Raw genomic sequence first — 14,210 nt, 5'->3', positions numbered from 1 at the left:
GACTTCGCCCTGCACAACTTTTTCATTTTCTTCTACTTAATATAGTAGGTGTCACACCCATTTTACAAAGTTTTTTCTAGAGTTATATTTTGCGTCAATAAACCAATCCAATTACCATGTTTCATCCCTTTTTTCATATTTGGTATAGAATTATAGCATTTTTTTCATTTTTCGTAATTTTAGATATCGAAATTTCGAAATTTTTTATACCAAGATATGGTGAGTTCAGATAAGTACGTGAACTAAGTTTAGTAAAGATATATCGATTTTTGCTCAAGTTATCGTGTTAACGGCCGAGCAGAAGTACAGACGGTCGACTGTGTATAACAACTGGGCGTGGCTTCCACCGATTTCACAGAAAACAGCAATCGTCATACAGTCTATGACTCTACCAAATTTCACAAGGATTGGTAAATTTTTGTTCGACTTATAGCATTAAAAGTATTCTAGACGAATTAAATAAAAAAGGGCGGAGCAACGCACATTTTTTGTTAAAAGTTGACTTTAAAAAATTTTTTTTTAAAAAGTGGGCATGTTCTTCATCCGATTTTGCTAATTTTTATTTAGCACACATACAGTAATAGTGGCAACGTTCCCGCCGAATTTCATCATGATATCTTCAACGACTGCCAAATTACAGCTTGCAAAACTTTTAAATTACCTTCTTTTAAAAGTGGGAGGTGTCACGCCCATTGTCCAAAATTTTACTAATTTTCTGTTCTGCGTCATAAGGTCAACCCACCTACCAAGTTTCATCGCTTTATCCGTCATTGGTAATGAATTATAGCACTTTTTCGGTTTTTCGAAATTTTCGATATCGAAAAAGTGGGCGTGGTTATTGTCCGACTTCGTTTATTTTAAATGGCTATGTGAGATGAGTGCCCGGGAACCTACGCGCCAAATTTCATCAGGATACTTCAAAATTTACTCAAATTATCGTGGTAAGGGGAGACGGACGGACGGACATGGCTCAATCAAATTTTTTTTCGATACTGATGATTTTGATATATGGAAGTCTATATCTATCTCGATTCCTTTATACCTGTACAACCAACCGTTATCCAATCAAAATTAATATACTCTGTGTGCAAAGCACGCTGAGTATAAAAACATTAGTGGCAGCTTCACGGGTTTCGAATCTTTTTTATTAAAGATGAATTAAAGCGAATACCCGCCACTTTGTAAGGATGATACTTTGAATAGAGAATCTGAACTTTTGTTAAACAAAAATTTTAAAAATTGCTGATTTGGGTTCAGGGGTCCAATAAGGACCACTTGTATCAATTTCTGAATTATCGTCAATGCACAGACATTACATGTTAGAATTATATCTAATATATAAAATGCTTCTGTCACGGTTTTAGAGGCTTAACTCCTTCGAAACGGCTGAACCGATTCTCATTAAATTTTGTGAGCATATTGGGTAGGTCTGAAAATCGGCCAACGTCTACCTTTTTTTCGCTACGTGCTTGGCGTCTTGAGATCAAAACGTGGATCCGGGTACCCCTAGAATGTGTTTATACAATATGGATATCAAATGAAAACTGTTGATGAGTGCTACAGTACAGGATAATTTTCATACAACTGGGAGGCTAGGGTCTCGAGATATATCCCAAAACGTGGAAAAGATTACCCCTAGGATGTGTTTATACAATATGGATATCAAATAAAAACTGTGGATGAGTGCAATAGTACAGGATAATTTTCATTCAACTGGGAGGCTAGGGTCTCGAGATATAGGCCAAAACATGGACCTGGATTCCCCTAGAATGTGTGTGTATTGTGGATATCAAATGAAAGCTGTTGCTGAGAGCTCTAAAGTTCATTGTGATATTCGATTTAGTCACATCAACCTGGCAAAACTGATAAATATGCATGCGAAGCCGAAATAAAGAGAAGAATTAATAATGCCCACATACCTATTTACATACGTCCTATTCCATTTGCCTGAAATTTCGTATATACATATGCCTATATAAGTATTTACGATGCTTTTTTCCGGGAAGTATACCAGAGACGGACTGGGGCTGGGATTAGGACTAGGACTGGGACTGAGACTGAGACTCGGAGTGGGACTGGGACTGAGACTCGGAATGGGACTGGAACAAAATACATACCACCCTCTGGGGCTGGCAATAAGAGATGAAGAAGAAGGAGAAAACTTGAGAGAAGAGAAAAGAGAGATGGAGACTCAGAAAGAGATAGAATGAGACGAAGATGGAGATGAAGCGAAAAAGACGGAGGGAGGAGTGAATAAAAAGATTAGGAAAAAGTGTAGGGGGGTAGGGCAGAGTTAGACGGAAAAATATTATTAAAATGTATGCAGATAGGCCAAATTTAGGGCAGAACAACGTCTGCCGGGTCTGCTAGTATACTGTAAAGATATTAAGTTTCTTTTTTTGTTAAAATTTGACTTTTAAAAAGTTTTTTTTTTTTTTAAAGTGGGCATATTCTTCATCCGATTTTGCAGTGGTGGGGAAGCACATAGCCATAACATTATTTTGTACGTTCTCTTCTGCTTAGAAGCATATTTCCATTCAAAGATTTTTTCCAGCCTGTGTTTAAAAAAGATACTCTTACATTATACAATAGAAAAGCCTTACATAGCACTTAGCTCGTAAGATATTATTAAATAATTACTAATTAAGGGAATGCATCTGGATCTTAATGCCATAACAATAATTGTTTTAAAAAAATTTTAACAAAACTTTTTTGAACTGAATATAACACACTTATGAGCACTACCGCTACAATTTCACTTTAAAGAAGGTTCAACACACTATTGAATGAGCTGAAATATTTTAATAACCTACTAAAGGTAAGATCACACCTAGCGTCGCGTCACGTAACAGCAGCGTAGCAGCACGTCACGACCAAATATACTTTGCATGTATTCTTATGCAGCGTGTCACACTTAGCGGCAGCGGAACTGCGCGTCGCGTCACGTAGCGACGAATTTGAGCAACTAGGCGAAACTGACGCGCTGCAGCCGCTCAGGTGCTGCTTGGTATATCACACTTCGCGGCATGTTATGTCGTTTTTAAACCACTATATGCTTAAACAACAAGAACTATTTTGCCGCGACGTGCCGCTCTACTGCCGCTTTAGTGCGATATACCAAATTATGACGTACAGTGACGCGACGCTGCTGTTACATGCCGCGACGCTAGGTGAGTACGTACCTTAAGAATGAAACTATACCACATTTTTTTTAATTGCAAAGCCTACTACGATATTTTCAGTTTGGTAAAAAAAAAGTTTGAAAAAATGCGGATTTCTTATTTTAAATCATTTTCTTGACTATAATAGTGCATGTAAATTAAAAAAATTTATGATGTGTAAAACTACTTTAAATAACCTATTAAATGATGTATAGCTTATGCAATTCTCTGCTTTTTAAATATTTATTTTTGCCTTTTTAACAAACAAAAAATTTAAATTTGATTTTAAGGACTCAATATGTCCTGAAAGGATAACGGTAGGTATAAACATCATATGGAGTATATGTTCCCAGTTTCATTTTGTATAAAAATGATTATTACATTATTTCTCGGAAAATCATTGTTTAAAGAGATATAGGTCTCTAAAGCCATGCATAATTTTTAGGTCAATTTTTGAACTTTAGGTCAAATGCGCGTGGCTATTTCCCACTACAGGTGGTCAGATTTTTATGCAGATCTTATTTTCTATTGTCAAACTATCAGAAAATGCGCGGGGAGCAAAAAAAGTCAACACTTTTGCATTTGTGGTCACTCTAATGTATAGATTTATCAAAAATGTCGCTTAAGTATGTAAATCTGTTCTCTATATATGTCAAATTTTTTACAGACGATTACTCACGATTATTAAGAATGGTATCAGATTGTTTCTCAGCTCCAATCTGAAAATCATGAAGCCCTCGAGACAGCCGAAGAAAGTCCCGTTGTCACTTGTTTTGATATAAGGAAGTTTATGTCTACATCGATTCCTTTATGCCATTACGTACAATCGTTATTCTACAATAGAGCTTGCTCTTGTACACAAAGGTATGCATTTTGAAGAGTATCAGGCGTACTTTCAGGTACAACGACTATCTTAAAAACAAATTCTAGAAGTGACATGACCTCAAATGTACCTAAAGAACGGATTTGTTTGCGTTTTTAAGTTCGAGTATTTCAAAAAACTAGAACCAATTTGACAAAAATGGTATTGCTTTCGTATTTAGCCACAGAATTATTGTTATCCATTGCTACTTTTAAACGTTCACAACGTTGTTGTGATTTTATCTTCAACGGAAAATTTAATTTGTAATGAAAAAAAAAACATGTTAACTATGACTTGTGTATTTGTATTAAATATACATTAGGGTTGTACGGACGAAAGTTAACCGATATCGCGCCATCGATTTTTCGATAGGATTTGGGCTCATGAAAAAAAGTTCCACTAAACATACCCAAAAAAATTATTTTCGAGCCCGCGAAATTTCATTTTTGTGACTTTTTCCGACTTTGATTTTTAAGATTTTTTTCATGACCTACTAAAAAATTTTCATTTTTTTTTTTCAAAATACCGTTATCGTCAACGTTTTTAGCGGATATTTTTGGGTCGGACAGGGTATACATGAAAATTTTACAATCAAATGAAAAATTGTTTAGTAGGTCATGAAAAAACCTTAAAAATCAAAATCGAAAAAAAGTAAAAAAAAAAACAAGTAAGGAAGGTTAAGTTCGGGTGTAACCGAACATTACATACTCAGTTGAGAGCTAAGGTGACAACATAAGGGAAAATAACCATGTAGGAAAATGAACCGAGGGAAACCCTGGAATGTGTTTGTATGACATGTGTATCAAATGAAAGGCATTAAAGAGTATTTTATGAGGGAGTGGGCCATAGTTCTATAGGTGGACGCCATTTAGGGATATAGCCATAAAGGTGGATCAGGGTTGACTCTAGAATGCGTTTGTACGATATGGGTATCAAATGAAAGGTATTAATGAGTATTTTAAAAGGGCGTGGACCTAAGTTCTATAGATGGACGCCTTTTCGAGATATCGCCGTAAAAATGGACTAGGGGTGACTCTAGAATGCGTTTGTACGATATGGGTATCAAATGAAAGGTGTTAATGAGCATTTTAAAAGGGAGTAATCCTTAGTTCGATAGGTGGACACCGTTTCGAGATATCGCCATAACGGTGGCCCATGGGTGACCCTAGAATTTGTTTGCACAATATGGGCATCAAACGAAAGGTGTTAATGAGTATTTTAAAAGGGAGTGGGCCTTAGTTCTATAGGTGGACGCCGTTTCGAGATATCGCCATAAAGGTGGGCCAGGGGTGACTCTAGAATTCGTTTGTGCAATATGGGTATCAAACGAAAGGAGTTAATGAGTATTTTAAGAGGGAGTGGGCCTTAGTTCTATAGGTGGACGCATTTTCGAGGTATCGCAATAAAGGTGGACCAGGGGTGACTCTAGACTTTGTTTGTACGATATGGGTATCAAATGAAAGGTGTTAATGAGTATTTTTAAAAGGGAGTGGGCCGTCGTTTTATAGGTGTTCGCCTTTTCGAGATATCGCCATAAAGGTGGACCAGGGGTGACTTTAGAATTTGTTTGTATGATATGGATATCAAATGAAAGGTGTTAATGATTATTTTAAAAGGGCGTGGGGCTTAGTTCTATAGGTGGACCCCTTTTCGAGATATCCCCATAAAGGTGGACCAGGGGTGACTCTAGAATTCGTTTGTGCAATATGGGTATCAAACGAAAGGAGTTAATGAGTATTTTAAGAGGGAGTGGGCCTTAGTTCTATAGGTGGACGCCTTTTCGAGATATCGCCATAAAGATGGACCATGTGTGACTCTAGAATGCGTTTGTACGACATGGGTATCAAATGAAAGGTATTAATGAATATTTTAAAAGGGAGTAATCCTTAGTTCCAGTTCGAGATATCGCCATAAAGGGGGACCAGGGGTGACTTTAGAATTTGTTTGTATGATATGGATATCAAATGAAAGGTGTTAATGATTATTTTAAAAGGGCGTGGGGCTTAGTTCTATAGGTGGACCCCTTTTCGAGATATCCCCATAAAGGTGGACCAGGGGTGACTCTAGAATTCGTTTGTGCAATATGGGTATCAAACGAAAGGAGTTAATGAGTATTTTAAGAGGGAGTGGGCCTTAGTTCTATAGGTGGACCCCTTTTCGAGATATCCCCATAAAGGTGGACCAGGGGTGACTCTAGAATTCGTTTGTGCAATATGGGTATCAAATGAAAGGAGTTAATGAGTATTTTAAGAGGGAGTGGGCCTTTCTGGACAAGGGGTGACTTTAGACTTTGTTTGTACGAAATGGGTATCAAATGAAAGGTGTTAATGAGTATTTTTAAAAGGGAGTGGGCCTTCGTTCTATAGGTGTTCGCCTTTTCGAAATATCGCCATAAAGGTGGACCAGGGGTGACTATAGAATGAGTTTGTACGATATGGGTATCAAATTAAAGGTATTAATGTGAGTTTTAAAAGTGGTGGTAGTTGTATATGTGAAGGCGTTTTCCAGATATCGACCAAAATGTGGACCAGGGTGACACAGAACATCATCTGTTGGATACCGCTAATTTATTTATATATGTAATACCTGCCAAGATTTTAAGGATTTTTTATTTCGCCCTGCAGAACTTTTTCATTTTCTTCTACTTAATATGGTAGGTGTCACAACCATTTTATAAAGTTTTTTCTAAAGTTATATTTCGCGTCAATAAAACAATCCTTACCTTACCATGTTTCATCCCTTTTTTCGTATTTGGTATAGAATTATGGCATTTTTTTCATTTTTCGCAATTTTCGATATCGAAAAAGTGGGCGTGGTTATAGTCGGATTTCGTTCATTTTTCATACCAAGATAAAGTGGGTTCAGATAAGTACGTGAACTGAGTTTAGTAAATATATATCGATTTTTGCTCAAGTTATCGTGTTAACGGCCATGCGGAAGGACAGACGGACGACTGTGTATAAATACTGGGTGTGGCATCAAACGATTTCGCTCATTTTCACAGAAAACAGTTAACGCCATAAAATCTATGCCACTACCAAATTTCAAAAGGATTGGTTAATTTTTGTTCGACTTATGGCGTTAAAAGTATCCTAGACAAATTAAATGAAAAAGGGCGGAGCCACGCCCATTTTTAAATTTTCTTTTATTTTTCTGTTTTGTTGCACCATATCATTACTGGAGTTGAATCTTGACATAATTTACTTATATACTGTAAAGATATTAAATTTTTTGTTAAAATTTTACTTTAAACAAAATTTTTTTTTTAAAAGTGGGCGTGGTCCTTCCTCGATTTTGCTAATTTTTATTAAGCGTACATATAGTAATAAGAGTAACGTCCCTGCTAAATTTCATCATGATATCTTCAACGACTGCCAAATTACAGCTTGCAAAATTTTAAATTACCTTCTTTTAAAAGTGGGCGGTGCCACGCCCATTGTCCAAAATTTTACTAATTTTCTATTTTGCGTCATAAGTTCAACTCATCTACCAAGTTTCGTCGCTTTATCGGTCTTTTGTAATGAATTATCGCACTTTTTCGGTTTTTCGAAATTTTCGATATTTAAAAAGTGGGCGTGGTTATAGTCCGATATCGTTCATTTTAAATAGCGATCTGAGATGAGGGCTCAGGAACCTACATACCAAATTTCATCAAGATACCTCAAAATTGACTCAAGTTATCGTGTTAAGGGACGGACGGACGGACGGACGGACGGACATGGCTCAATCAAACTTTTTTTTCGATCCTGATTATTTTGATATATGGAAGTCTATATCTATCTCGATTCCTTTATATATGTACAACCAACCGTTATCCAATCAAACTTAATATACTCTCTGAGCTCTGCTCAACTGAGTATAATAAATTTTGCAGGCTCGAAAATTATTATTTTTTGGGTATGCGTAGTGGAACTTTTTTTTCCTGAGCCCTATCGAAAAATCGATGGCGCGATATCGGTTAATAAAGCGACTCAGTCTAATCTAGATATGTAGAAAGATAGTATGTATAGCTATTTTTGTCAAAAACCATAAAGAAATCCATTAAAGCAAATTTTCGGGACAATTCCAATATTCCTGGCTTTTACTTTCATATCCCGAAAAGTGAAAAATACCGAAAATAGTCATCCTTAGTACGTATACATTCATATTAATTCAACGACACGATTCTAGTAGCTTTGACCAAAACTTTATGTGAAACTATGGATATTTTACAATTACAAAATTAATGAGCATAGACATAAACAGCTAAAATAGTACATATTTTAATAATGCATGAAAAGCATGCATTTATTTGAAAATGCGAAATTTCAAGAACAACAAGAATTTACTGAAACATCGAGTTATAAGTTTGGTTGTATGTAGTAGTAGCTGCACATTAAACTGACACCGATAACTGGACACTCAAATGTGATGAAGATATGTCTTTTAGTTCGTGTGCATATTTACAGCTGCGGTCATAATCTTAGTAGTGGACATACTTAAAAACGAATGGATTAAAATAGTACCTGTATCGCTTCAATAAAAAAAAAAATTAATTATTTTCCCTCCTATAATCCAAACATCTAACAAATGAAATCGTAAACATTTTTTTTAATAAACTAAACAAATATTTAGAAAAACTGCAGCGAACTTGGCGCGGTCAAAAAGTTAGTAATGTAACAATTGTAAGTGAAATTTTGACATAACATTTATATATAAGTAGTTTTCTTTTTTGGGCTAAAGTTTAAATTTGTATTTAGTGGCTTGAGTCTTATTCTTTAGAATTGCAGCACAGCGACTTGGCATTGCGTCAAAAAGTTTTTGGCATCTTTTAACTGAAATCGACTCCCGTGCGATTTCAACAGCTTCTCATAGTTGTGCATTTTTTGATGTTGACTTCCATTGGGCTAGTGCCTCCTTGACATCAACCCACAAATTTTCAATAAGGTTTATGTCTGGTGACTGTATCGGCCATTCTACGACGTTGATCTGGCTTTCCTCAAGCCATATTTTTGCTATTTTGCTCCTGTATTTCAGGTCGCTGTCTTGCTGGAACGTCCAAATAAGTGTCGTTTCATCTGGTAGCATGATGTCCTTGAAAATATCAACATATGAAGCGCCAGTCATAATTTCCCCAACCCAATGAATGGGTCCCATGCGTAGCCCAGAAAAGCATGTCCACACATTAATACTGGAACCTCCATATTTTACGGTTTTTGTCGTATACCTTGAATAGTATTCGATAATAGGTAGCCGTCGTACATATTTGCGTGATCGCACCACACAAAAAAATCTGCCACTCCTTCGACCATTAAATGTTGCGTCATTTGGCCGAAGGCCAATTCGAATGTTCTTTGGCAATTCAAAGTTTTCTTTTTACATGCGTTTTAGTCAACAACAGTATTTTTCAACATCGAACAGTCTCAACGCTTGAAGACACTTTTAAAGCATCTTTGATCTCAGTAGCAGCCGCAAATGGAAACTTCTTTAAGTATCTGACGACAGACTTAACTTCTCTTACCTACATTGCTGACTTTCTTCCACGCTTTTTTCCACTAGGTTGGTACTAAGTACCATTGTTGGTGAGCAACCAATGATATTTTGCACCTCCACATAAGTTTTTCTATGGCAATCAAGTTTTTTTTGTGTGGGCGCGCTGCTCATATTTCTCTAAATTACTGAATAAAGAGTAAAAAGAATTAGACCATAAGCTATATAGTAAAAGCTAAAAAAAACTAACCTCACCATTCCTATTAAATTGTTCACACAGATAATCGCGATAATATTGTGGCGAATATTAGCATCACTATGCTGTTAGTAAGTAATCACAACAACAAATACCGCAAGCATCCAAACTTATGTACATGCAAAGAGTTTTAAAGAATAAAGATGTTGCATGCGCGAAAAATAGTGTGAAGCAACCTACAAAAAACTCTAGTAGGTCACATTCACCAGTCACCATAGCAGAATGTGTTAAACAATTATTTGTACACTTTTTATTTAGCTAATGTGTTCAAAATGTATACTTTTACACTCAAAACTACAATCAGTGTATTTTGTGTGCTTAAGTTATGTTAAAAATTGTGTTATAGTTTGTGGCGTGCTGAAAGAGACCTATTAGATTTGTTATTAATGAAGCTCCGCTGCTTTCCACTGAAGTTTGTGCATGCAGCATCTTTATTCTTCAAAAATCTTTTGTATATGTACACAAACAAGGCGATGAAGAATATTTCGTACACATAACCAGGGGCTTAGAACAGAGAAATTATCTCACATGCACATATGTAATCATCAGAAGAGCAGAAGCTGTTACTCACATATACGCACGCATATAGCTAAATTACCAAGCAGGAGATACAACAGTTCTAGAAGGTGAAACGTCTAGACTTTAGGAGAAATATGCGGACGAGGCAACAGAGAGTATAAAAGCAGCGCAAGCTGAGGATGACGCATCAGTTTGATTTAAACACGCTATTAGTTGTGAAGTGAAGTATAATTGTGAAGTACTCCCAAAATAATCTAAATAAAGACCAGTTTGCAATACTGAATATTGGAGTTATTTATTCGACAGTTAAGCGATTCGAACATTACCAGAAGGTGCATAATAAGCAGCATTTCCTAAATTCGTTACAATATTAATTTTTTATGTACTTTTTCACGTACTACTAAGACATTGACTGACTTAAAAACCGTTAAAACTAAAATTTCATAAAAATTTAACAAAAGCAACAGGTTAATCCGTTGAAGTGATTGCATGTTTGGCAGCCAACTTCTAGGTCTAATGTATTTTACAGTGGATACCAAAAAACTGTTGTAATAAAAAATGATTGGCCATTTAAAGGAAATGAGCGATAAGCACTACTATAATTGTGGCCGCAACTGCATATGTAGCTAGATACGTAGATAAGTAAGTGTATATCAGTTTCCGTCTATGAATAACCTCCTTTATGATTGTGACACTCTAAGCTAAATATTAAATTTAGTAGCAAGAGTTTGATATCCTGGCATAAATGTCCTGTTGAGTACCACCTGCTCACAACATAAAACTAAGTGCTTTTCCCATACTTATAATCCTAGATACAAGAATTTACTGCTCTGCTTTTTCTACTTCTATGATGTTGCATGTTGCATCATTTAATATGCGTTGCAAGTGTTATTAATACATGTGTATTACATAGACACAAGAGTATTTATTCATTGCGAAAGTGATATGAGGAGGATATTTAAATTATTATTAAAAGCCTGTTGGCATGCAACATTGCTTAACATGGCATAATGTTTGAAAAGCACATATACATACATACAAAATCCCACATATTTCATATTATTATGAAATATAGCAAAAAGAAAAATTTACCAAAAAAAAATAAAAAAAATAGATCAGAGAAATCACATTTGACCAGCTTGAAACGCATTGGTTAGAGCTGATTCATATTTACTTTATGAGTGTATTGCATAGCAAAAATGCAATAACACAAAAATAGTTAGTACTTAAACATGACTAAAAGAGCGCACTGAAAATCCTTTATTGTGCACACATGATGTTTCATATCTCCTGTCGTCCTGTCAAATAATTTCTCTCCGTATATGAGTGATATATAAATAAATTATAGCTGAATGTAATAGTGACCATACTATATAATAGCCAACTGATGAATGGTCAGATAGACCCTCCTACTCAGAGTGTCTTACGCAGCTTTATTTTATTAAGCCAACCCCACCACCTCACTGCCGACATGTTTTTATGTTTCTGTGCAGGAATTTATTACTTTACGCTTTGGCTCAATGACAAATTGCAGGCATCCTTTGGCGACTTATAGCATAACAAATAAACGCATTCGCTTCCGTTTTTGGCTCCAAAGTGGATGAGCCCTTGTTTGCATAGGATTTGTTAAGTTGAATTCTTCTAAAAAAGTTTTACCTATGTGGTTGCAAACATCATTACTTCAAGAGTAGTACATACTGGAAAACTACCAGTCTGGTCGTAAGATTAAATTTGAAGTACACCCAGTTAAAGCTAACTTTTGTTGCTGAAGAGAGGTGTCCGCTCAATGGAATAGGCAGCTACATTTCACTTCTTTTAATAAATGACTAGATGAAGTACTCACAACTTTATTCTGTTCTAAATATTATTTAGCCTCCTGCTTCAGTTGAGATTTAGAACTCCGATAGAGTTGGAAAGTTAGGGCCAGGGCTCCGAAACGTTGTAAGATACGATACTCGATACGAAAATGAAACCAAACAAATGGAACCGACATGGTCTATGGCATACTGTGTCGTTCCGGTAAAAAACATTGTAGAAACTGGCAGAGAAACTTTAAAAAAATTCCGCGAACCTCAGTCACCTTAACATTTGTATTGACAACCAGGCGGTTGTTGGGCCGATAATCTCGCATAGCCAGACTACTTGAAGTGAACTAGGGCACAAATAAGCATTTTAAAGATTTGGAACAGGGAAAAGCTTACTATAGGACCCGAGAGGACATTGATGGTAACGATAAAGTGGATAAACTGGGAATGGAGACAATAGCTGCACATGATCAACCCAGTAGTATTGTTGTGAAAGCAAGTGGGGCTGCGCGGTTTCTAGCATTTTTCAAAGTTAGGTTAAATTGGTCAGTCCGCACATAGATTGAATGAGTTAATATTGTTAAGGACGTACTTATTTCATAACATAGGTAGTGGTTTTTGAAGAATTTTTCAGTTTGGTCGTCCAATAAGCTTCTTGTAGCTCCATGGACACGTTCAATTTATGTGAAGTCCTTTAGGGCTGACCAGTTCAACCTAAAATAACTTCAGCCAATCTGGAAGCCTTACTTTTCATTTACATAAAATCGATACTAAGTAGTGATAAACTATGCCACTTCTTAAACTTGAGTACATATTTGTCTAAAGCAAAAGTGCTTTTTAATTGATTTCCTGTGAGAATAGTGTCCGCAAATAAGAGGTTCATGTCTGCTCAGTAGAACTTTTTCATCCCATTTTATAGCAAATAACTGTTCGCGTCCGGCCAAGGGTGTATCCGCCTAGTAGAGGGGGATTTGTTGTAAAAATTGTATTTAAAACTTGGTGCATGAAAAACTGTCCGACCAAAGAAAGTGTACAACTAATAGAGGCTTACTTAGGAAGGGGTTTCTCCTTACATATGCTTATTAATAGCTTTGCCAGGCGCATTTTTGCCACAAAAAACCCAATTTCATGTATCGTTTGCTATTTGAAAAGTTCATTTTGTTTAGTTGTAACTCTAGTTCTGTCCTTTCAATTTTGTCTCCACTATCTGTACTCTACCATTTTTCTCCCAAGACTTCTCTTTATTTTTTCCTACACCTCTCTCCTTCAGCTCCTCTTCTCCTTCGTCTAAACTCTTCTCTCCCAGTCACTATCCCCACCCTTGCTTTTCCCTCCACAACATCTGCGTCCTTACTACACATTGCTTGTCCCTCTCTTCGTCGTTGAACATGATCCTACCCCATACCTGTATATGTTCCTTTCCCTTTACCTCTCCGTCTCTCTGTCCTCGAGTTGTCCATTTACCTCACCATCTTGCTTTTCTTTAAATGAGGTCGATCCTTGATGCAGAAAAAAAATTTATCAATATTAACCCAGGAAAAACGCTATCGATTTAATGAATTTCAAGAGCTTCGCATAGTACATAAGAAATGAAAAGTATTCCAAATAATTCGAAAAGTAAAGTAAAAGTAATGCATTAAAACAAATCTCAAAACAACAATAATAGGCCGGGCCTTGCTCCATTTCCTGGAAAGAAAAGTTTTTCAGATATTAAGCTATGTAAAAAAGGTTCCCTGGTCCACTTCCAAGAAATAAAATCATATTTTAAACCTAAACCATTCTCAAATCCCTTTCAATATACAACAAAATTGCATTAAAATTTGTCCAGCCGCTTAGGTGGAGTTCAATGGCATACACAAGCGTATCCCTGCCATACATGCGCACTAATACTAGCGGCATACTTAAGTCGTGTTAGCGCCAAGTTCCAGTGCTATAATATCGTTAACCGATAATACAGCCTCGATAGAACTTTGCGGGTCAATCACTTTCCCTCCACGTAACCTATGCTGAGTATGCGCTGTTCTGCCAGACTTCTCACACGTTTTGACAGTCTTGTTTCCATGTTTCCTCAAATGAATGGTGGTGATGTTAGTTTTTTCAGTCAAGACGAAATCAACAAACTGCTCATAATGAGACCA

Source organism: Eurosta solidaginis, chromosome 5 (assembly GCF_040869045.1).
Source record: "Eurosta solidaginis isolate ZX-2024a chromosome 5, ASM4086904v1, whole genome shotgun sequence".
Taxonomy (NCBI): Eukaryota; Metazoa; Arthropoda; class Insecta; order Diptera; family Tephritidae; genus Eurosta; species Eurosta solidaginis.
This window is presented reverse-complemented; position numbering follows the sequence as displayed.